Source organism: Chelonia mydas, chromosome 4 (genome assembly GCF_015237465.2).
Source record: "Chelonia mydas isolate rCheMyd1 chromosome 4, rCheMyd1.pri.v2, whole genome shotgun sequence".
Taxonomy (NCBI): Eukaryota; Metazoa; Chordata; order Testudines; family Cheloniidae; genus Chelonia; species Chelonia mydas.
In genome coordinates, this window is record NC_057852.1 from 26,630,813 (window position 1) to 26,657,087 (window position 26,275).

Sequence of the window (26,275 nt, forward strand, 5' to 3'; positions counted from 1 at the left end):
TGAGGAGCATCATGTGTTAAATCGAAGTGTCATCATGAACTGCAAAAGAAAAGCAAGGCTGGCCCTAGGCATTTGTCATTTTGCAACAAAGGACCCCATTCTTTTGTGAGCTCTGAAGGAATTGGTACAAAATTTGACGTAATAGCTTGTGGATCAGCTATACTGTTTAAACAGGCACAGCTAGGGTCTCTTGAAGCTTTCTACAAACTATTGGTTTGGAGACAGTAAGGAGTGCTATAGCAGTACTGAAACCTTAGTACTCTCAAGCAGAGAAAATAATTAAGTAGTGAGCTACACATGTTGTGAAAACAGGAATTCCATATAGCTTGCTAAAAAATATGTAGTTTAAAATAACAACAGAAAAAATTTGAGGAGACATTTTTAGGCATATTCATCCATCACAGGGACACCTGAAACAAAAGCAGTCTACAAAACTCAGGCGTAACAGTGTACCAAATACACAGAGGCAGAATCAATATTTGAAAAGGCTTTTGTTTTGATGCATTTGAATGATACCACAGAATTCTCATTTGTGTAAACCCAGATCACTGAAGACAATGGGGCTGATCTGAATTTACTTTGGGGCTAATAAACTCAGAATCTGGCCTCTGAGTTGAGATGACTGTATTGTCTCTCTCATTCCTGAAGACACAGTAATAGTCAGATGGCTATTAATGTGGAGTCATGTTCTATGCAGCGCACTGTTGCTGGACTCCTATATAGATTGATTTATCTTGTTGGGAATATGTTTTCATCTATAAAGATTAGTATGCTGCTTGAAAATAGTTGCCCTAGCCGCAGATGCAATACATGTGTCTAATAGCTAGACATTCATTTTAATTTGGGTAAAACCTTCTGTAGAGTACGAACACTTCTAATCCTTTTAGTCTCATGTATACTCTTCTCGTGTGTGTACCTTCTTTGGATTTGCATGTGGTTACTTTGGATTTTGACACTTTTTGCACTGTGTCACATTAATTTTAAATGTTCCTCATAACTCTCCAATCTGCTGGATGTAACCATTCAATGGAAAATCTTCTCTAAGCTCTTTATTTAAGACTTATAATGATGCACATGTATATCATCTGTGTCATTTTTCTCCGTGTCTATGGAAAATATCAAAAGCACAAGACTAGCTAGGACAGGCAGTTGGGTGGTCAGGATATCCACTGAAATCTTGGGGCATTTGCTTACCCCATATGGAATGTCTGGCTTTCAGAGAGTATATTTTACTTTGTGTTGAAGTATTCAGTAAGAGTTCTTTGGCATGACTGAGTTTCTTTTGTCTGGTTATCACAATATGTACTATTATATGTTGTGTGCACTTTTAAATCAGCGCAATGAAGCTTCCTGTCTTTCATCTCCTGTAATGTTTATAGATACCCTGGAATTCCCCAAGTGATTCAGCCAAACCTTCCAATTCTGCTCTAAACTAATGCCTCGTCTGGTGTCATAATTTTGGCTACTGCATCAATTCTGTCTTGATTATTGTTGTGGAGGATTACTATTGCCCATTGCATTGCATTTTCCACCACCAGATGGCAGTACAGCAGCAAAAGGCCAACTGTTGTTGGGTGAGACTGAGGCAAGAAATAGTTGACTTTGTTGTAACTAAGAGTACATCTTCACTACCCGCCGGAGCGGCAGGCAGCAATCGATACAGCGGGGATCGATTTATTGCATCTAGTCTAGACACGATAAATTGACCCCCAAGCGCTCTCCTGTCGACTCCTGTACTCCAGCGCCGCAAGAGGCACAGGTGGAGTCGATGCGGGAGCGGCAGCCGTCGACTCACCGCGGTGAAGGCACCTTGGTAAGTCGATCTAAGTACGTCAACTTCAGCTACGTTATTCACGTAGCTGAAGTTGAGTAACTTAGATTGATCCCCCTCTCCCCTCCACAGTGTAGACCAGGGCTTAGTTCCATGTGGTTCACATGGAGGAAGGAGGAACTCTGAAAAGAATATCCCCTTTCTTTCTTCTTTAATCCAAGATCCTTTACTCTTTGGAAGTTGGTTTATTTTTGTTTCCATATAGAAAACACATTTATCTTTTCTGTTTTAAAGCAGTCTTTTACTTCCTGTTTTGTATTGTAATCATCAGTTATAAATATAATAATAATACTTAGCATGTACTTAAACCTTTACATTTTCAAAGCACTGTATAAACATTGTGCCTCACAACATCCTTATGAAGCAAGTATAAACACCTGTGTTTTAGAGATGGAGAAATGAAGCAGTTCGATTAAGTAACTTGGTAAAGATACAGAGCAACTCAATGGAGAGCCAGGATTGAGAAGTTCCTGGCTTCCAATCCTATGCAACATCCAGGAGACGACACTTCTCTCTACCTTAAACCTCTTGCTGTATTTACAGCAATGTCTTTCTCTTGTTCCTTTTCAAGTTCCTAAATCCAGCTTTGCCTTTGGTTTTGGAAGCATATTTCTTACTTCATTTTATCTCACAGTACAATAGGATTTCTTCCCCTACTTGTATTTCAAAGCAGAATTCTTTTACTGTTCTGCTAAGGCAGGGTTCTTCTTACTGGTCCCTCTTTTTGTAGTTCAAAGCAGGTTTCTTCGGCTTCTTGTAGTTCACAGCAGAGCTCGTTCTCTTGTATTTTAAAAACAGGGATCTTTTTACCTCAGTCCTAGATAATATGTTCAGCTCTTAGTGTGCAGTTTATCTACTGTACAGGTATTTCTAACATTAACACTTTCTTTCATTATAAACAACGGCTCCCCTCAGGACACAAATTTTAGTGCTTCCCACCTCTCTCTTTCTCTCGCTCTTCCTTCCAGAATCCTCTGGGTTCTTTACTTCCTCCTAAATAGGACTGGCTGTATTTAAAAACAAACACCCCCACACAGACAGTTCTAGTGTTTAAAACACCAACGCCTACATTTTCAAAGGTAGCTACTCGTTTTGTTTTGCTTTTGTGTGTGTGTTCAATTTGAGACACGAACATGTCGAAGCTAGGCACCAAAAGCACAGAGGCACCTGGAATCTGTAGCTGCATTTGAAAACATGCTCCTGACTCCCCTTCCAATTTCTGAAGTTTAAAATACATCATCTCTCCTGTTACTTTGGGAACTTTCCTCCACCACACCCAAGAGGGAAAGTGACTAAAACAGACTGTACAGTGGAAACAGTGACACATGCACAACATGCTGTCTAATGCACAATTGTAAACAAACTGAAAAATGGTGTATTTTTTTCTCCCCTCTCTTTCTGTTATCATAATCATCAGTTTTGCTTATGACAAAAATGATCCAAAACACCTAATCCAGATAGAAGTGTGATTTTTAACAACTTGATGGTGTGTCCCTTTGAGTATTATGGTACCATCCTGAATTTACCAAAAGGACTTTTAAGGTACAGATTTGCCCCATTGAGTAATTTTTAACACTTGCTTATCATATATCTCAGATTATCTCTCTGTGTGTCATTCCAAAAGATGTGTACTGACAGAATGCCATGATAGTTTACAGTGCTGTACTGAGATGGAAACAGAAACTGTGAGATATAACTAGAATACAAGTCTTCAAAACCTACACAGCCCTAGGTAGAGATGCATGAAGCTACAAAGATTACAATAGAATAAGAAATTTAGTTTAAATCTGAAAGAGGTGTTCAACCACAGACTTTCTTTTGGTCATCTGCCTCACCTATAAACTGCATCTTGTACCAGACGGGCCCAGGAACATAAGTGCAGTGACAATGTAGAATGACAACACTATGTGTACCTGGAAGCATGTGTAAGGGGACTGTTGCCCCATTACTAACATTCAGTGGGGGTGTTTTAGTTGCTAGCTCCCAGTACTAAAAAGGGGGAAGGGTCGATGGGAAATCAGGACCCTCAGACTGACAGCCCCCCGGAACAATGGGGAGAGGCCAATGTTCCATGTCAGCCTGAACGACAGGGCGGACAGGCTAATCAGGGAGTCAGGAGACCAGGAAGGTCCCGACGTCCGTGTGAGCTGGAATTGCCTGGGTCAGACAGAGTGGGGGCGAGCTAAGGAAAAAACAGGGGACCAAGCTGAGCTGGGGAGCAGAGCTGTGTCAGATCCAGAGAGAGCAGACCCTGTCTTGGGAGCAGAGCTGCAGTCCCAAAGTAAGAGGCACAGCCCAGAGAGAGCAGACTTGCCCTGGGAGCAGAGCTGCAGCAACCAGAGCCAGAGGGGCCAGAAAAGCAGCCCAGGAAGCAGGTCAGTGCTGGGAGCAGAGTCAGAGAAGCAGCCTGCAGAGCAGACCTATCCTGGGAGCAGAGCTGTAGCAACCAGAGGCAGAGGGGCCAGAGAAGCAGCCCAGGGAGCTGGAGGCAGAGCAGCAGCAGCAGTGCAGAGACAGAGTGGTGGAGCTGGGGCTGGAGCAGTCCAGAGCTGGGTGCGGTGAGCAGCTGGGGAGAGCGAGGGGGACCCTGGGCAGCGGGCCCAGCAGTGGGAGACGTCTCAGCCAAGAGGCTCTGCAGGCCAGGCTTGGATCGTAACCCTGACAGGGTGAGGACAACGCTGGGAAGAAGGGTCCTACCACTTAGAGCCTGAGATCATGTGGCCACCACCAGAGCAAGTGTCCAACCCACAGCATCCCTACAGCACAGCCAGGGCCTGAGAAGAAGGCCTGGGACTTACAAGGAACAGACTTTGAACTGCCTTGATGTTCCAGAGACACTGTTTGTGATGTTCCCTGCCACAGAGCGGGTTGAGGTGTTTCCTTTAACCTTTCCCATTTTTCCTTATTCTTTTTAAAATTAACTGTTGATTAAATAACTTGCATTTGCTTTAACTTGTATGTAATGCTCAGTGGGTCAGAGAAGTGCCCAGTCCAGAGAGAGTACCCTGGAGTGGGGACACCCTAGCCCCGTCCTAGATGACCACAGCAGGGTTGGGGGTCGAGCCCCCCAGGAATCCTGGGCCCAGCCTTGTTGGGGTTATGAGGACTCTGCCAGACAAGGGGAGTCCGCAAGGGCAGGGAGGCCACTGGGTAAAGGAAGTGTGAGTGAGGACTCAGATCCTTTCGCTAGCCCACTTCACTGGGGTAGTGCAGAAGCCAGGAAAGTTCCCCACAATAGCGGGACTATTCCCCTGCTTACACATGGCCTAGTGAACACAGAATGGATCCTGGAAATCATAAGATCTGGATTCTCTTCCTGACTGCCACTGACTCACTATAAGATTCTCAAAGTTTCCCCATCTATAAAATGAGCATAATAATCCCTATTTATCTGATGGGTGGTGGTGTGTGTTAAAAACTTAATTACTGCGATTAATAGGCCAGATCATCAGCTGATAAAAACTTGGCTTGGGATCATCTATAATGAATTTTGTTATCCTCCCACAGAAGGTGCTATAGAAATGCATTCTACTACGACTGTCTATTAATGGTAATGAATTGAGTAATATTTGTTGTGGCCGCACTACGTCAGAAATAAAAACTTGATGGAATGAGTCACAATTTGGATAAAACAACAACTTTTTATTAGCTTACACATAAATGGTACTGGGTGGGGGACAATCCTCAGCGGATGTAAACTGCCATAGCTCCACTGAAAACAACAGCCTTGTCTCCTGTTCTGTGACTGATGCATTATGTTTCTGCTATAATTGACTATTTCATGTCAGTTTGAGTTCTGAGAGTTTGATCTCAATAAAAGTTAATTTTTCCACCTACTGCTCTTTCTTGCCCTTTTCCCAAGGAGAAAAAGATTTCTTGTAAATTAGTTAGAAGATCTGCTGGCTTTGCTTTCTCTCCTGAGGAATGCATTTTAGTTGTGGGAGTGCAGCTGATAATGGCTGAGGAAATCACACTTCAGCTCAAAGTTTCTCTTCGCGTTACTTGGTCTGTCACTTGAGTGCTCTCTGGGGTAAAAGTTGTTATTCTACCTGCACTGTGGAATGAGTGTTTTTTAAGAGCATCGCACAGAATACCTGCTTCTGCTGAGTAAAAAGTAGTTATACAATCCCAATATGCTGATCCCCTAAATTAAGTTTTTCCAACGAATACTGTATATTCTTCCATGATTTATTAGCATTGTTCTTATTACTTGCTGTGCGGAACATTCTTGCCGTTGAATATGGAGGAATAATGGCAAAGAGTCTGTTCTTGCAGCCTTTATATGAGAGAAAGGTGGCTCAGGCCCAGAGTCAGATGGAAAAATGCATTTATTACATATTGTAGTAGCAACAGGTTTGGTAATATCTGTCAGCCATTAGGGCCATATTCAGAGATGCTGTGTACAGAGGTGTCAGAGTCTCTTGCACTCAGACTCCCTCTGACTCTTACATTCATTCTACCACATGGAAAAGGGTTTAAACTGGTGCAACTTATCAAATGAGAAGCTGGAAGAGGGTGTCAAAGCATGCAGGTTAAAGTAGTCTCCGCTCTGTTGTTGCACACCTTCTTATTCATCCTTCATTCTTTTTGGTGGGCAAGGTATACCAACTTGGACTTCCTTACATATTAGTAAAGTGGTGTAAATAGGTCTATGAGGTCTAACATCACTTTGCACATTATTTCTTAATTGCATCCTATGTATGTAAGTAAGTTTAAGGGAGACTAACTGGCCTGATTCTGACTTCACTTATAGCAGTGTACTCAGTAGCTGTATTGAAGTGAGTAGATTTTGTACTGGTGTGTGTGAGATCTGAATCGGGGCAAGTGTACACTTAAAATGCTGCATCAGTGCAGCTGAGCTGCTGTAGAAAGCTATGTCTACATTACAGCCTATGTTGGCATAATTTATGAGAAACATAAATTACACCGCCATAAGCGCTCGTGTGCACCGAAGCTCTCCTGCCAACATAGCTCCCACCGCTCACAGAGGTGTTTTTATTTTGCCGACATGAGAGTTCTCTCCCATCGGCATAGAGCGTCTTCACCAGACGCTGCAGCTCTGTACGTATAGACATAGCTGCACTTTAATGAAAATGCTCTACACTGATGGGAGAGAGCTCTCCTGGTGACATAGTTAATCCACCTCCCCAAGAGGCAGTTGCTATGTTGATGGGAGAAACTGTCCTTCTGACATGGCGCTGTCTACATGGGGGGTTAGGTTGGAATAACTGCGTCAGTCATGGGTGTGCATTTTTCACACTCCTGAGCAACGTAGTTGTACCGATACAGATCTCTTGTGTAGACCAGGCTCAGTTTCAATAAGTCTACAAGGAGTCTAAGTTTGTGTAATATACCTGCTAAGGGGGATAAAAGAAGGTATGAGTTATACCAATTTAGACTCCCCTCTGAGTTTGGCACGTAGGGTTCATTCCTGTGGTGCTGAGCACCTAGCCCACACTGAAGTTAGTGTGAATTGGGGGTATCAGCATCTCATGGGACTGATAATATTTGCAAGGAAACAATTGTGGCCTTGTTCACTGCCAGCAACCTGAAAGGTACTCTCTGTATCAGCCTGGCCCGCTGTTCTTACTCTGAAGTCATCCAGGCCACCGGGGAAGGCTTTTCTCATACTAAAATAATAAGCTCTTGGAAACTGGATAGTGGTGGAAGCTCTTTGGGAATGATCATTAGATGGGTTCTTGTACATGGCAGGAAATAGACTTTTCTGCTGGGAAATACATTTCTGCTAGGAAACAGTCCTTATAATTCCTTTCCCCCCACATAGCTCCTTAGCTTTCACAATGTGCCTGCTGCTTAAGCAGATCTGAGTAATTTGCAGTGAGTAATTTGTCAAATTAATGTAGTCTCTTTTCCTGTTTGTGAACCATCTCCACACATCATGATTTCCTCCAATGTATTCATTATCCAAAATTAATTTTTGGTGAATTTGTTGAGCAGTGTGGACTGAATATGTTGTTTGCAATGTTGTTGTAGACATGCTCATCCCAGGATATTAAAGTGACAAGGTGGGTGAAGTAATCTCTCTTATTGGACCAACTTCTGTTGCTGAAAAATACAAGCGTTCATGCTTACACAGAACTCTTGAGGTCCTGAATGTGAACAGTTCTTTTTGAGTATTCTATCTTAGCTGCTCAAGCTATAGTGGTGAGTTATAACACGTCAGACAAGTCATATGATGTCATTTCTATTTCACGACGGGGTATGCATGCAAGCAAACAGTCGTGCACGTGCAAATTTATCATGTGGTTTCTGTGAATACTCATGCTTGAGACTTTGAAATCAGGGAAAGTTTCCTATCTCAATGCTCACAGAGTGCAAACACAAAAGCGGCGTGGCATGGCACGGCACACAAGGCCAACATGAATTCATTTTACAAAGTCAAGTGGTGACTCACAGAAATTGTTGTATATTATTCATCCAGCTCACCGACTGTGGGAGTAATTATAACCGTCGGACTGTGGGGCCAGATCCTCACTTGGCATAAATCAGTGTTTCCTCATTGACTTCAAAAAAGCTATGCTACTTGACATCAGTTGTGGATCTGATCCAAAACGCATGGACTGTCTCACCCACATTTTTTATTTGGCTTGTAAACTATTTTATCATATTCAATTAAAGCAGCATTTAAAAATTGTATTTATTTAATTTTCTCTAGGCCTTATTTACCTCTCAGTTACAGCATTCATATCAGCAACAGTGACAAAACTGGAGATAGTCCTGATTTACACTGGTATAAATGACAGGAGAATCAGCCCCTATAAATGTGATTAAACAATCCAGAAATAGAGTTACAGATGGTCCCAAAGCAAACGTGTGGTGGTGGTTGAAGCTGATTTGTTGACTCAGTCCTATAAATACCTCTTCCAGTTTAACCTATACTCTTCTTAAACTTAGGCTGCTTTTATGCAATACTCCTCTCCCCCCCCCCATCAACTGTTATGGAAGACTTTTTTCCATTTGTTTAGTCATCCAGAGGGTTGCAAATGCAGTAAATATCAAGGAGCAGAAATGAAATATGTCTGGTTTTCTCAGGTAAAATGATAACAATAAAAAACAGATAGTAATATATGTATAATCATCATCAGCTGTCATGGTAACAAAACTTCAAACTTTTCCTGTTCATATCTGCATAAGTCCCACATTTCCCATTTTCTTTTATTGAGGCCCATCTTTTTTCTAGGCACTTGGTATCCATTTGGTCTCTTGCAATCTTATTGTTATAGATCTCTACCAAGGGTTTAGTCTACTTCTGCTTGTGCTACCTCTTCCATCCTCAGTTCAGTCAAGTTTGACTTCCAGTCAGATTAAATGGCTGGGGTATTTGTTAGTCTTATGAAGTGATCTCCCCATCCTCAAGAATATCCAAAAGAAATGCCTGAGTGTAGACTTTCAAGGTTGTAACTGGCCCTCTATGAATGAGAATGATAGGCTCGGGGTCCCTGCTTCCCCATTCTATGTTTTTATCCTGCAAACACAAACTCAGGAAACAAAGAGAGGAAAGAAATTGGTCCCAGAGGTGTCGTTTTTGGAAAACTCAGGCAGTTACTTCTGTCCAGAGGTAAGATTGCTTACATTGTTTTTAAGCTAGTGCAACTCTAATGAGGGAATAGGGCATTGCATGAAGTGTTTGCCCCTCCTCCCATTATTTTATATTTCTTTAGTTACACATATTCTTCTTCAAGTCAACAGTCCCTTCTTACCACATATTTTATTGGCATTCCTTTTTAAAAAATATGTCTATCCTATGCTCTTGGCATATGTACAAATGTTTTGCAGCATAACAAAAAAGCAGGCCAATGTGTAAAAAGAAAAATAATCAATAATACCAATTATCCTCCACCAAACTCTCCCAACCATTCATCCCATCAAGAAAAGCGCAAGGAGACGAAACATGCCCTGCAACATGACACAAAGGTCAACAGATTCACACTCTGATGAACCCAGCTTAGAATTAAGTTCCATAGCTGTGGGACCTCCATGGCTGCATGCCCTTCACTTGAGGCTCTCTCAACTGCTTTAGTGTCACAGAGAGAGAGAAGGGGTCTCAGACGTTTCCAAGATCCAGCTCACTGAAGGCTTTGAAGGTTTAAACAAACCTCCCATGGCAAACAGAAGTGAACTGGAAGCCAGTGTAGATCACAGAGCACTGATGTAAAGTACTTCTTCTAGCAGATACCCTTCACAAAAGGATTGTAAACTTTTTGGGTGTAATCTTAAAGTGGGTGTGACGGGCAGAGTGGCCCCTCACTGGTACTGCAGGGGTTAACCCTTCCTTCCTAGCAGAGGAAGCCCCACCCCAGGAGCTCTCCTGGGCATGCTCCAACTGGAGAACAGGTATAAAAGCCTGCAGAGCTGCTCAGTCTGGGCTGATTGCCAGAGGGGAAGGAGACACTCTGCCAGCTCCTGAGGAGGGACAGCCTGCGTGCCCGGATCTGGAGGCCAGCCAAGCCGGGGCACACCCTGGTGCCCAGATGGAAGATGTCACAGGAGGGGAACAGACCGGAGGACCCCCCAGAAGTGGAGAACCCGGTGTTATGGTAGGAAATGACCCATGGGAACTTTAGAGGCAAATGGTGTTAGAGCAGCACAGACACTTGGCGTGTTGCGGGCGGATTCCCGCCAAGCTGGTGGCAAGGGGAGCTTGCCACTACCAGGGCCCTGGATTGGGACCCAGTGGAGAGGGTGGGCCCAGGTCCCCCTACCATTCTCCCCCCCCACCGTGGGAATCCTATGGACTCCATTAGGTTGCACTGCTTCAATGTGGGGAGTGATTCATATGGACCCTGGTCATTGGGCCACACTGCCCTCACACTTGGGGTGAGTTACCTGGACTCTGGCCGCTAGGCTGCACTACCGCAACCAAGGGGTGATTGTGTGGAAGGAGGCCATTAGGCCACAACCGGCCTCCCACAGAGAGACAGGCACGTGAACTCGGGAGTGGTGAGGTTCTGACACTCCATCCCACCTCTGCCACAAAGGGGTGGTGCGGTGCAAGGCCCGCCACAGTGAGGTTGTGCTCTCGTAAGTGAAAAAGTGATATTGTGGGTAGAGCTGCTCAGAGAAACTTTGATGGAAGCATGTTCTGATGGAATATGAGGTTCCATTGAAATTGAAATACTTTGGGTTGATTTAGACCGAATTTCATTTTTAGAAAAGGAAAAAAACAAGTAACATTGTAAAAATAAAATGTTTTGATTTTTCATTTTGAAATGACTTCTCAGTTTTATTTTTTATTTTGTTGTATTTTATAATGTAATACAAAATCTTAAAAATCAAAACTGAAGTGAAATATTTTGACTTTGTCAAAACAAAACATTTGGAATGACCTGAAATGTGGGGTTTTTTTGTTTGTTTTTAATTGTCCTTAGTGGAGAATTGAAATTTTCAGTCTGATTCAGAACATAGCCAAATTTTGAAATTTTTAAATCATGAACAGAATGGAACTTCTATTCTCTGCACCACTCTGATTATGGTTCTCTCTGTTTATTGTGCCTGGGTGATTTCCAGAGCAAATATGTGCTGCTGACAAGCAAAGTTACTGATTTTAGTGCCATCTTTAAAAATGCATTCTGAGAGCTTTCCTTCTCACATATCACCAGCTATAAAAGCTCTGTAGGACAGATTTTGTCCTCAGTTATACCGGTTCAACTCTACAACAGATTGGTCCTGCAAATGGATCATAGTACATCATAGATAAAAGGAGTAGGAAGAATGACTTCAATGGAGTTACTTCTAATTTGCACTGGTGTGAAAGGAGATTTACATTGGTGGAAATGGTTTTGGTTTGCAGTTATTAAGCTGCTGCTGCATGTGAATAGCTTTATGCTGAATTCAGTGGAGCCCTACCAATGTAAAACTAGATAATGAAATCCTGTATCAGTCAAAGTTACCTGACTAATGCAATTTATACCTAATTTACATCAGCATGGGAGGAGAATCAGACCCAGTATTTGCACAGTATGCTTAACTGTACTGACTACATGAATTATCTAAATACTATGCATTTGCAAGTTTTGCACGCATGTACATTTTATGTATGCTAATCCTAATTGCTTAGTTAAATGAAATAATTCTATGTATAGATTCTTTTATATACTTCTAGTGAATTAGATATAAAAGTAGATACACTGCAAAACATATCTTGTTTATCTGCATAACTTAGATCCAGCATCTTGGTATGGCTGTGGTGGGTATGCTAGAAAACTTAATTTTTTTTAGTGTGTTTTACAGATTGAGATCAGTAAACTCAGACTCAGACTGCAGGACCTTTCTGGCTCCTCAGTTTTTGCCTAGACCATTACAGCACACTGGGACCTAGACTTTACAGAGCTATTTTTAAAAGTGTATTTATTGCTGTCACTTGTACATAGCAGCCATCCTACATGTGTGACAGCCAGCCTGAACTAGGCTGCTGTTGGGTTCTAAATATATCAGTGTGTGAGAATTTTCAAATGAGTAGTGATCCTTAAAGTGGGAAGTTAAGTAATTAACTCTCCTACTAACATTTTGCGGGAGCCACTTTTGTGGCTCCTGTTATCCCTATTAGAAGCAGGGCCCTACCAAATTCACAGCCATGAAAAATACATCATGGACCGTGAAATCTGGTCTTTTGTGTGCTTTTACTCTATACTATGCAGATTTCATGGGGGAGAGACCAGCATTTCTCAGATTGGGGGTCCTGACCCAAAAGGGAGGAACAGGTTATTTTAGGGGGGTTGCAGTATTGCCACCCTTACTTCTGCGTTGCCGTCAGAGCTGGGTGGCTGGAGAGTGGGGGCTGCTGACTGAGGGCCCAGCTCTGCAGGCGGCAGCGCAGAAGTAAGGGTGGCAATACCATCCCAGGCCATCCTTACTTCTGCCCTGCTGCTGGCGGCAGCTCTGCCTTCAGAGGTGGGCTCCTGGCTAGCAGCCGCCGCTCTCCAGCTGCCCAGCTTTGAAGGCAGCACCACCACAAGCAGCAGCACAGAAGTAAAGGTAACAGTACCGCAACCCCGCCCACCAGCTCCTTTTTGAGTCAAGACCCCTTCAATTACAATACTGTGAAATTTCTGATTTAAATAGCTGAAATCATGAAATTTACAATTTTTTAAATCCTATGATGGTGAAATTGACCAAAATGGATGATGAATTTGGCAGGACCCTAGTTATAAGGTAGTTCATTAAGATCATAGCAGGATCCACTGTAGATATATATAAACTTATGATTATCTAATTCTCTCTCTGCCAATTGCTTCCTATAATGTATTTATTCTCCAGTGCTTCTGTCCAGTTTAGTTTCACATATCCAAGAAATGGGACTTTTATCAAGACTATTCCCTTCCAATAAAACTTGCTGTGAAGAACTGTTTCCTGATGTTATATTGAAACTCTTCTCTACCCAATTCCATAACATCATTCCTAATTTCTCACTTTCCTTAGTGTTTGAGATCTTAACTTGCAGTGTTTCTAGAGGTTTATAATAATTACATTGACCATTTATTCATAATTAGCCAAGCTATATAACTATTACGTAAAAAGGTACAAGGAAACTGTTTTAGATTGCAAAATCAAGGAATCCAAAGTTAGGAAATGCCAGATTCAAGGTCCATCCTGTGCACTGAATGATCCTGTAAACGGATCAAGTATCTTCTTCCTGTTGAGTTAGTGGATTTTGGTTTGTTTTTCCTCTGCTGCTGACTTGTATCCGATGTAATCTGATTGAAGTCTAATGGTCTGATTTTTCTCTCATTTACACGGGGACAAATCAGGAGTAACTTCACTGAAGGCAATGGAATTTTTATACCAATTTAAAACCCATGTGAGAGGAAGATCAAGCACAAAGGGACTACATACGATGTAAGTGAATGCAGAATTTAGCCCGGATCTACTAACTTGCCTTTTGCAATTTGAATTTCACTTTGTAATTTCCTGCTTGTACTTCTAGTCTCTTTTCTTATTTCTCTGTCCTCACTGGTTGAAAATACCTCCCAAGTTCGTGTCTCCTCAGCCAGCTTTCAATCCTTTTGGCTGTACTCACATCCAAATCAATTTGATTTTTTTTTTCTACTCAAGAAAGGTTATGCACGGGCAGTCTGGAGTTTCTAGGACAGAAGTCAAGCCAGCCACCCACAAAATTCTCATATTACTTGCTGCTCATGTTAAAAGGTCACATGGAAAATGAAAATAATAATTTCTGAAAAGTGCATCTGGGAATAATTGATCTAGGTTATGAGGCGAGCCTAAACTCAAGATATATTTAAATATGGTCTGAAACAGTACAATAAAGGCCCGATCCAAAGCCCACTGAAGTAAATGGAAAAACTTGCACTGATTTTAATGGGCTTTTTGGATCAGATTTTTAGTCAGCTAAGCCAAGGTATACAGTAAGCCACTTTAATAATCAGCAATGCCTGACTTCTTTGCCAGTGGTGGAACCTCCAGGGGCAACATGTACCATGTCTCATTGATGCCTGATTCATCCTAGCTCTAGATCCGGAGTGTATAAGACTCCTAATTTGAAATAAAGCAACTTCTAGCAATTTAAAAACCTTAGTGTTGCCAAATCTCAGTGTGCGTGCATGACAAAGATGGATGAGTGGATTTAGAGTGATCAGTCACTCCAAATGCGCACACACAGATCACTCTGAATATATTCAGACTCTTAGTATAATGTATTTTAAAGATTTTTAAAAAGTTAAAGAAAAAAGTAGTGAATTAAAAAAGACTATACTTAAAAAGAAGACAATATTTACTTGCCAGCGCTGTTGTACTTAAGTAGATAAGATTTATTTGTAGCAACCCCTTTGCTTACTGTACGAAAGGTGACTTTATGTCATCTGTTCATTTCCCTGATCTTGAGGCCAGGTCCCATTATAGGGCAAGTGAGAGCAGTATTTGGCCCATTATGTACTGGACAGGACCACGGGCAAGTCTTCTTAGAACACAAATTGTGTCCCATTCTCCTCACTGACATAAATCAGTGATGACATTGTTAAAGCTAAGGGAGTTACACTGGGGAAAAACCAGGGTAAGTGAGAAGAATCAGGACAATACTTCTTGTGAGAAGTTTCAAAATTCCTATAACACAACGCACCCATATTTTGTATAGCATCTTTCATACATATCTCATCTCTAAGTGCTTTCTGGAGTTAAATAATAGAGTTGACATGTTAAATAATAAATAGTTGCAGAGAAAGAGAAAGTAAGAGGTACAGGCAGGAGAGAAAAGATATGGTTTCAGCTGAGATTTGAAACTAGAGGGAGAGTTGATGAGGCAGAGAGGCACAGGAAAGCTGTTCCAGATGGCAGGAACTGCAGCAAAAAATTTTCTTGAATCATAGGTTCAAGCTGTGTGGAGGGACAGCATGGAGGTCAGCTGTAGACGAGCAGAGAATATAAGGAAGGGGATTGGAGAGAGAGAGTGCCAATAAAATAGGCTGAAGTGAGTTCATGGGGAGTTTTAAAATAAGGTCAGTTTGGAACTGGCCTCTGAAATTAATGGAGAGCTACCAAAGTTACTTGAACATGGGGTGGTGTTTCTGACTTTCTTTTGACAAGGTAGGTAGTGGGGGAAGGAAGCCAGAAAGCTGGAGCCTGGGGAAGCCATAGAAAAGGGAGCTGACACAAACAAGGTGAGGTGATAGCATGGAAGAGGGTTTCAGCAGGGGTAAAATCAAGCAAGCGCAAATCTGGGCAAAATTACTGAGGTAACAACAATGTTGTGACCTCCGCAATGCATATAGTATTTTCCCTGATAAAAAGACCCCTTTGGAGTCTCTGTTTATGTATAGGCTTTTATATAGTACTATCGCTTTATTATCCTAACACCCTACAAGATTAAAGACCATCATTTATCCCCAGAGGTTACAGTTCTCCTCCCTGTTCTTTAATAAGAGTGTGAGGGAATGGGTCGATCACTGTCACGAAGGCCATGCTGAAGAGGAATAAGCATAGCATTTTGGTCAGGTGAAGGAAGCAGAAAATTCCTGGGCACTACTGCTCTACCTGGGCATCTAAAAGGAGCAATGAATCAAGGAGGATCCCAAGACCATATACCATTTTTGACACATTACAGGATGGACATGCCTCCAGGGGAGGTGAAGTCTCTTTTATCTGTTTCTTCAAAACATTTTCCCTTCTCTCCAACTTCCTCCTGGTAGAACGGAATGCTAGCCAGTTGCTCTTTATCCACATTCCTACTATATTCAGGCACTGTGGGAATTGCAGGGCCTGATTCTCAGTTACACTGAGGCCCTTTTATATTGCTCTCGCCATGTAAAGAGGCCTTAGTGGTTGTAAACATCCCCCTTGTGCTGGGGACCTCCCTGACTAGTGAGGAAGTGGCTTTACACCAGCCCATTTCCCAGGCCGCCTCATAAGGGGAGTTACAAGCATGACTAGGTCCCATTCACTGTTCCCTCTAAGCTGTGCGTGCGCACACAGATCCTAAACCCCATGCACACGGCGAAACACCACGTGCACAAAAATTTGCACAGAAGCACAACAATTTGCACAGTAGAATTTTTTTGCGCACATGGCCTGTCAAAAATTAGAGGGAACATTGGTCCCATTGCATTACAGCTATTCTCTGCTTTCTAAAGTCCACTGCAGGTTGGGGAGGGCATTGAAAGCAAAGCAGAAACTGAAGTAGCCCTGAGTCTGCTCAACTTACACCAGGGGATGAGCAGGCCCCTGAAAGCCCCCAGAATATGTGGTGCACAAAAGTAGCTTAAAAGCCAACGTTTCCTTTCTCCATCCCTGTCCCACAGGCAAGTATGGTGCACCTGAGTATCAGACCCACAGCACAGTGTACCCATTTACCGGGAAGATGATGTCGACCTTACCAATGCGCACACTAAGCTAATTTGACATAGGTCCTTCTACCCACACTAGTCATGTTCCATAGACGGCTGAGCTGTACTTTATGATCCACAGTGCCAAAAGCCATCAAAAGAATCAACACAACTAGCATGAACATTTGACCTTGGTATCGTGTTGCCTCCTTGTCTGGGTCAGACACCTGATTGCAATGGATCCAAAATACTGGATGGACAATTCTAGATGTCATTGGAATTTCCCACCACCAGTAATAAGGATGTTCAGAGAAGTGACATTTCTTCCTTTCCAAAACTGGCAGAAAATCCCAGTATTTCACTCTAAATTATCTCAGGCCACCTGTCTGCAATTAAAACTGAGGTCATAGTTGACCTCCTTTTTAATAAACACTAATCCTTGACTACTTGTGAGCACATCAATGAACTCAGAGTTTGGATCTGCTTCACAACCAGTACTGTGCTACTAAGTAACGATGCGGGAGAAATGCAGTTTGTACCATACTGAGTTTGGCACTTGTAATTATTGCTGTGGAATGGGAAAATGACCATTCATTGAGCATTAAATAAAAAGTGGCTAGTTATTCTTTTCAGCGCTTGTCTGCACCAATAATATTAACTCTTCTTTGCAGCCAGCACGTTTGCTGTCAAAATATCATTTCAGAAAGCAAGTAGGGAACAATTAGCATTGAAATTTATATTTGAGGTATGGTAGGCACATATTTATTCACTCAGTTTCTCAAAGCTCAGCATTTATATAGTTTGCTCTGCGTTTGACATCGACCTGAATAATATGAAAGCACACAAGATACTATACTTGACACAACTGTCACCAATGCTTTTCTATTTGATTTTGCCCACCGCATCATCAGATGGGGAGGATATGCTTCTGTAATTTAGCAGCTAACCAGGACACTTTTAAAAATTAAATATCATGTCGATTTTCACATTTCTGTAATGTTTCCAGAGTGCATTTTGTATCTTTAGGTCTTCATTTATATTTGAGGATTTCTGGTCCAGATCCTGCAAGGTGCTGAGCTGGTGAAATATGCCCCCAATGCACAGGGCCAGCACAAGATCTCTGCAATCTATGTACCACTTAGGTCCTACTAAAGTTCTCAAAACATAGATTATTTAAGTGGTGCATAGTCCTTTGCTGACTCTCTACACAGGGTTGTATGTGACCCAGTGCTTCTAACTCCAGCTAGGAGGGAGCACATGTAGGTAGAGCTGGTTGGGAATTTTTCAGCAAAAAATGTTGATTTGTCAGGAAGGTTTCTCAGGTCTAGAATGGGTTTCTCTCTTCTCTCTCTCCACCACCCCCCACAAAGAAAAGGTTTCTTGGAATGAAACCAATTTTTAAAATTGCTAAATTTTTCACAAATCAGAATTTTAATTTGCCATCCAGCCCTTCATGCAGTGAGAACACTTTTTTGCTCTCTGGTGACCCTTCTGCCCAGCTGAAGAAGCATCACTGAAGGACTCCTTGGGGAGAATCACTGAGGGTATGTCTACACTACGAAATTAGGTCGAATTTATGAAAGTCGGTTTTTTAGAAATCGTTTTTATATATTCGAGTGTGTGTCCCCACAGAAAATGCTCTAAGTGCATTAACTTGGCGGAGTGCTTCCACAGTACCGAGGCTAGCGTCGACTTCCAGAGTGTTGCACTGTGGGTAGCTATCCCACAGTTCCCGCAGTCTCCAGAAATGAGATTTAAAAGTTCGCGGTTCTTTTCCTGTCTACCTGGCCAGTGCATCTGAGTTGAGAGTGCTGTCCAGAGCGGTCACAATGGAACACTCTGGGATAGCTCCCGGAGGCCAATACCGTCGAATTGTGTCCACAGTACCCCAAATTCGACCCGGCAAGGCCGATTTAAGCGATAATCCACTTGTCAGGGGTGGAGTAAGGAAATCGATTTTAAGAGCCCTTTAAGTAAAAAAAAAAAAGGGCTTCATCGTGTGGACGGGTGCAGGTTTACATCGATTTAACGCTGCTAAATTTGACCTAAAGTCCTAGTGTAGACCAGGGCTGACAGAGTACATTAGGAATAGGTCTCATTCAGAGCTGTGGGCACTCTGCATTTCTCAGCACCAGTTACTCAGCACCTTGCAGACCCATAATTTGTAGGTAAATTTAGTATTCAGAAATACGAGGGTGTAGTGCGGCAGCTGCCATACTCCAAGAGAAAATGGTTTAAAGTCGGCCAGAGAGGCTGCACAGATGGGCAGCCAATCAGAAAGGACCTGTGGGCAGCCAATCAGGGCCAGGCTGAGCCCTATATAAAGGTGGACTGGCTCCTGGTAGAAGGAGCATCACCCTGGATAGAGCAGTGCTGGGCAGGGTGGCAGGGCAGTAGGAGCTATGGCTGACCCTACCAGACTGCAGGCCTTGAAACAAGGGCTGAGTGGGTGCTAGGGCTACAGGGAAGTGGCCCAGGGAAGGCAGGCAGTGTAGGGAGTGGAGGAAGGCAGCAAGCGGCTGCCACTCCAGGGTCCCTGGGCTTGGGTCCAGAATAATGGGCAGGCTTGGGTCTCCCCCCTTGCATCACACCTTGCCATGAGGGAGCGTGGCCCATGGACTGCACCTTGTCCCTGAGGAAAAGGACTAGACTTTGTGAAGGCAGGTGTGGACTAGGACTGCTGATCTACCCCTGGAAGGGGGGAGAATGGCATAGTGAGCACTGCCAGAGGGCAGTGTCCTGAAGAGGAGACCGTGGTCCAGAGAGCGACACGTGTCCTGTTGGTGGAGATGATGGGCAAGACACCAACCACCTCAGAGGGCACTCCACAGCTGAATGAGCTAATTCCCAAAGCAAACCAACAGGAGACTCAGCAGTGGTGAGTCTGTACCATGTTTCAGAAACTAACAGCAGGTTTCTGAGCCCAGTAAAGTTTCAAGTAATGCTGTGTAGGCTTTTACCAAATTGCAGCCAATGGTGTCGCAAGTGACTTTGGGCATGATCTAATTTCCACCAAAGTGAACGAGAACCTTTCATTTTACTAAATTAGGAGATTGATCAGGAGCTAATAACAGAATTTTATGCCTTTCTCATTCTATTGTTTAAGCAATTATAGTTCTGTTACTTTTTACCTCCAAGGATTTCGCTGGACCTGTCTCAGATATTTCCAGTTTATCCTCCTCTAGTTCTTTCTGCCCTGTTCCTTCCCCCAAAGACAACTCTAAAGCAAACCTCCTTCTGCTGAGAAGAACTCCCCAGAAACCCTTCAATGTTTTCTCTCCAGCTGGTTGAGGGTGGGGGCATCACCAAAGAAAAACAAAAGGTTCTCTCTTCTCTTGTATCACCAGGACTGAAAGTGTTACCTCATTCCTGGATCAACAGGGGCTTGGACTAGATGAAGGTCCCATGTGGCAATCACTCGTTGTTTTAACCAGTTGGGATTCATTTTAGGAACATTTCTAGAAATCTGATTTCTGGCACTTGCCAGAGGGTGTCCATCATTACAGTGTGAGTAAAGGAGAGTGGACTCCACCACCAAAGGACAGACCATAAGAGGCCTTCATAACAGCAATATTCCACATAAATAGCAGGATAATGCATGCCATGCGTTGTTGCTGGGGGACATCACTGTACTTGGGTGAATTGAGAGCAGTGGCTAGAGAGTAACGAGGTTTGACTGCTGTGCCCCTTTCCAGTAAATATATTTATCAAGCAAGTTTACAATGAGTCTTTGAACAATCATCACACACTACCCCGCTCCCTCAGCCTTGCATGTTAACATGAAGTGACAGGCCTGTGGGGCTAGACTTGATTTCACGTGCATTCACCTTAACTGGTAGCTTGATTAGGGCAGTCAAAGAGGGTATCAGGTTCCAATCAATGCAGTGAGTCAGTTTAACATTTGCTTTGCCTATATATGTTCTTGTCTCTAGTACTTACAGTCCTTCCAGAATCAGATCAACCTTTGAAAGTCCATGAAATATGAAACTTTCTTCTTTGTCTGTTAGTGTTGCCAGAAGTTATTTCTCCCATTATAACAGAGTTAAGAGTTTGATAGCTTTGATAGATTGGTCAAGAAGGCCACAAGATTTCTTATAGCATTGCTGGCATGTTCTTAAATTTGTGGTTGTCAGCCAAGATATGACTGATGACTCTGAAACCCAAATAATGCATCCCTTTCTCTTTTTCTTCCTCGTACTCTCTCTGTCTCTTGTCGTTTGGCATTTATTAGATATGGAGCATTATCGGATGCAAGAAACCTGACCTAAGGAAATGAAGGCTCACACATTCCAGGCTCTTGCTGCTATTCTTGACATATCTGTATCGCATGCAGTCAGACTTTCAGGAATACAGGTGTACTTAAGACACAATATATATTACATAATAAAAGCACAGAGTGCTGGTCTGGTTTCCTCAGCACCATCTCATAGGTTGAAATTACCATTTTGGGAGGGGTTAAAATGTTTTGGAAAATTTAAAAATATATAAATGATACTAAAACAAAATATTTACACAACAAATTAACAGTCAAAATATATACTCGATAGACAATACTTTTCAGGCCTAAGCATAAATAAGAACAGTCATCTAAGAATCACCTACAAAATATTCATATGAATATACAAACAGGTAATTAAAGATACAATTGTGCACACAATTGGTAATTGTGAGAATATAATCAAGCATTTGTTTGAATCTGCATTCATAGATTTTGTGGGTGCAATTTAGGTGCCCATTTCTTTCGAATTTGATCCTTAGGATATTAAAATATGCCTGAAAAAAAATCTATGATTACAAATTTTCCAAAAGGCTGGAAATGCTGTAATTTGTCTTGTAAATATTATATAGTAAGGAAATCTAAGCATATGGCACCTTTTTATATACAACAGACTATACTAACATTAAATATTCTATTTGGATTAGAACTATTGCAGACCTATCCAGTTTGGCTTATTCGGCCCCAATCCCACAAGGATTTACATACATGCTCAACTTTAAGGAGGCAAATAGTCCCATTGACTTCATGGGACAATTATGTAATGTGCTATTAGAATTATACTGACTTTTCAACGACTTACAGAAAAGTACATGTGTAAGTCTTGGGCCCTAATATAGTACTTCAATATGGGGAGACAGAGCATCTGCCTACCCATATGGGACTGGTTATTTGATTACCTGACCTACGTTCTGAACAACTGCTTCTTTATTCTGCTCAGAAGAAGCCGATTGAAATAGAGGCTACAAATGGTTGGGGTTGATGTCATGCCATTTGCGTTGTGAGGTCACAATGTCCAATATAAATACCATGCACATTCCTTCAGAGTGCAGCGTCTGGGTTAATTTTTAACTAATGTCCTGGAAGTACCACCTTATAGCCAATTAGTTCAGTTTATCATCCATTTATCATTCTATTATGTGATGTTGTGGTCAATTCATATGCTAGTCCATATATAATTGACATATGCTAAATAGATTTAAGTTACTAGGTTATAGGCTTACGAATGCTCGCCATGAGTGGGTGACCTAGGAATAACCCTGACAGCAATGTCACAAGATTACTGCAGAACATGTGCCAATAGGTAGTGTTACAAAAAACTAGCTTCCAATAAACTGCAAGGTATTGTCCAAGATCACAAGACACCTGATTGTAACATCATGGAAAGTTCTGTCCTGACCGCAGGATATATGTTGTGTGTAGATGCTAATGAGAATAAGGGGAACTAAAACAACCTATGAAAAATGGGACACCCCAAATTTGTGGGGTGTGGAAGTACAGATAAGCAAAAGAGGTTTGAAACCTCTGTGCATATGAATAGGTATTAGATGTGGTCAGAACAACAATATAAAAGAGTTGCCCTAGTTGGGTAAAAGTGGGAAGACCCAAGGAAAAACCCCCAGTGGAAGACCCCAGGGGAAACCCCAGCAGGAACCCTCCCTCTATTGGTAATAGTCTATTGAGAGGTCCATCGGACCCTTGAATGTCTTTGAGGAGGTGAATGACTATATTCTTAGTCATTGCATGTGTTTTTGTAGGATTTATATACAGTCATGTATTGCTTAATAAAACTTGTAGTTCAGATAAGACTTTGTACAGTACTTGTGGTGATGTGTGTGGTCATTATCCTTGGATTTCATGTTCCTAGAGTCTTCAAATTTGAGAAAAGCACCGGAAGTAATTTTCACTGTGTTGAGCTTAAAACTGTAGCAACGGGAGCTGAACCCAAGGTGGTTTAATACAAAATTACTAAATTCAATTGAAATAAATAAAAAGGCTACAAACTTGAAAGTAATGGAGTAGCGCTTTTAAATAAATTAGTTGTTATAACTCCTGGGCACTTGGCTATTTGTGGGTAAGTCAGGTGGCTGTCACAATTGACTATTTCAAATTGTTTAAAATCTTTCAATTCGCTGCCCCCCCTTTTTGGCTTTAAAAAAAATCCTAAAACAAAACACTACTAAACTTTTGTTTAAAAAAAAGTTGAAAATTATTTTCAGCAGAATCTTCAGAGAAATCTCTGCCTATTTTCTGGTTCAGTCGGCACAAAGTGTTTACCTTTATAAATTTTAACACTGAACTTTTCAGAAGAACAATAGACTAATCCTATTCTCAGTCTTTCCGTCAAGGCTTTTTCATTTTCACAAATAAGCATGTTTGTTTAAGCTTTGTTTGGTGTTTTGTTTTGTTTTTTTAAAGAACTGGATAACAAAATTCATCACTGAAATTTAAGATATAAAATAAGAAGAGCAGCAGCACGTATAATACTAGAAGATGGAAGATTTGAATCAGACTGGTTTATATGAACAGGAGAATTTAGATTTTCTGTACTGTCAGTAACAGCCATCCAGATTATAAAACAATAACTGCCTGGTTTCTGATTCTTGTCAGAAATAAGTTTTTCATATAAATTACTATATTTTACATCCTGCTACATAAATTTATTATACTTCTCTTCCTTTTTCTAAGAGGGACCTGCTCAACACTTAATAGCTACTGTACTAGGAAATGATTCTTAAAAATATTTTCAGAATTCTTTTTTCCTTGGGCTGGATAGCCCAGGAGACTCGGGAAGTTCTTGTTCAGAGATCAGAGTAGCAGCCGTGTTAGTCTGTATTCGCAAAAAGAAAAGGAGTACTTGTGGCACCTTAGAGACTAACCAATTTATTTGAGCATAAGCTTTCGTGAGCTACAGATGAAGTGAGCTGTAGCTCACGAAAGCTTATACTCAAATAAATTGGTTAGTCTCTAAGGTGCCACAAGTACTCCTTTTCTTCTTGTTCAGAGAATGAGACGGAAGGAGGTTTAGGGATAATACTTTTTCCTTGCCTTAACCAAGAACATAATAAGGAAAACAGTAACTCTTTTTTTTGTGATTATCCTGCCTTTATTCACCACTGGGTGTCTTGTTCTCAGTTCAGTCATGGCAATGTTACCCAGCTTCACTTTGTAGTCCTTACAGCTTAACCAGAACTGATCTTGACATAAATAGAAGTACCCCCAGGGACACTACTGTATATGAATTTATAGTATAGCCTATGAGTTAATTTAATGTGTTTCCAGGGAATATGTATGCCTGTCCAGGGAATACGTATGTAACAGTCTCTCGTGTTTTGTTGTTTCATACAGACCATTTGCTAACAAAAGCACTCTTCAATGATAACGATCCTCCACTTCTAACGCCTTGCATCCAAATGACTCCCAAAGCACTATCCTGATGGCTGTACAAACTACATACACAGGAATCAGTGTCCACCTTTGCAGTATAGCCATATTTGGGGCAAAATACTGCAGATATTCAGTAACGCACAACTATCTTATACAAATGTTAGATTGTGACTTTAGGGACAGCCCTGAGCAAGAGGTGATGTGTAAACTGCAACATCCCATGAGCAGTGCAAGGATGCTTTGTGACTCCAAGGTGGGTCTCTGAGTCACAGTTCCTTCGCCGGCTTGTTCCAGAGGGGGGTAATTTATTGCTGGCCTACGAGTGGTAAATTAACCCCCCCTTCCACAGCCCTTCTTCTGTGGCCATCGAAGCTCCCAAGACAGCAGAACCTGTATCAAGTGTGGGAGGAGGAAGGGCTGGTTGTGAAGAGTGGCATATTGGGGCTGCATATCTCCTGTGCAATGCAGAGCTCTGCTCCATGTGAACTTCCCATGTAAATGTGCACAGGGGCCAAGGTGGTTCAAGGGCAAGAAGGATCTGCAGGAGGATCTCCTCCCATGAAAATCCTTACAACTTTCCCTTCAAGTTTGGGGCTACAGAAGAGCCCGCAGAAGTTATTTCAGCCATTGGGCTGAACTATCCTCTGTGGAGCAGAGGATATGACCAGAGGGGGAAAGAGTCCTCCCATCTCCAGGGAATCCACCCAGCACCCAATCAGACTGCTCTGGCCTGCACTGGACTCTCTAAAGAATTTCATATAGAAATAGAACATGTTTTTATCATGAACAGATTGTCCAAGGAGACAGCGTTTGGATCTGGATTCAGTTTAGGCTAGGATTCAGAGACTGAGACAGAATCAGGGTTAAAGTTTGCATTCAATGGTGCTGACATTTTGTGAGCTAGTCTCATGAAATTTCTGCCACTCAGCCTACATCTGAACCAGACCGAGAGAGAGAGAGTTCCTTCTGCCTTTGAATCTGACCTTGAACAAAAACCCATGGGATGGTTTCAGATGCAAAGATTTTAGTCTGAATTCTTTTTGAGATTTGGGGGGTGGGGTGGATAAGGCTAGATTTGGGTTCCTGCTTGGGACCATCTTGACTTATACCTATAATCAAAATACTCTAAAAAGGTTAACTTGATGCATTATTTTAAACAATTTTGACTATTAAATGAAGGTAAATTACCACAAGTGGCTTCTAAAGAGGGTGTTTATGTATGCAAGTACTGGAGCTGAAGAACTTTTAATTAATGTCCTTTTTGTGCTGGCAAAGTTTATGTTGCAGCAAATCTAGGAGTCTGGAAAGAAGTTCTGTTCTGTACAAATGTGATCTAACGGTCTCTGTGACCTGAAAAGAACCTCTGAGTGTAGTGTTTGAACTCTCTTCACGAGCTCACCACAGATACTGCACATATATCCTACAGCTCTGCTCCAACCATGTCAGCATATAAAAAGATCCTCTTTGGTAAATAAATAAGTAAAAGCCCAACAAGGAGGAATGACTGGTAAGACGTGTGTACCAAAAGACTGGTCCACTAGCTTCTTGAAGAACACGGGAAATAATCCTCTTCCTTGTGCAACCTAAGGAAGAGAGGCAATTCACTATAGTGTGAAGATCACTACTGCATGGCTAAAAGCACATAGCAATCTGACCTGACATGCGTCAATGAACAAAGAACTAAAACTCCGAGAGTGGAACATGTTACACATAATTAAATATGGATCCTCACTCATCAATAGTGAGTGCATAATTACTTTTCTCAAGGTTAGTTAAGCAGGGTGGTGTGAGGGGACAGAAACCACAAAGAATAGCATCCAGAAGACAAACCAGAGAATCAGAGATGTGCTTTACAGAGCTGAAGAGGCTGTTAGGAGCCACTCTTGTCATAGCTGAAAGACTCATGCTGAAATTTTTATCAGTAGCCTCATTAAGGAGCCACTAAACAAGGTCAAGCAGGCCTCTGAGACATGGCAAATCCACTCAAGT

The 26,275-nt window shown here is 42.0% G+C and overlaps 1 long non-coding RNA gene across 2 annotated transcripts; it reads left to right on the plus strand.

Moving 5' to 3' along the window:
* Nucleotides 1–10,217: 10,217 nt before the first annotated feature.
* Nucleotides 10,218–25,514, plus strand: LOC122465475. 2 transcript variants are annotated; one of them, XR_006290373.1, is made up of 4 exons: nt 10,233–10,389; nt 13,600–13,687; nt 20,855–20,976; nt 24,248–25,514. It is a non-coding gene; the product is annotated as an uncharacterized LOC122465475 (long non-coding RNA). The 2 variants fall into 2 exon arrangements; XR_006290372.1 differs by lacking the exon at nt 24,248–25,514 and having other exon boundaries at nt 10,218–10,389; nt 20,855–22,764.
* The last annotated feature ends 761 nt before the right edge of the window (nt 25,515–26,275 follow it).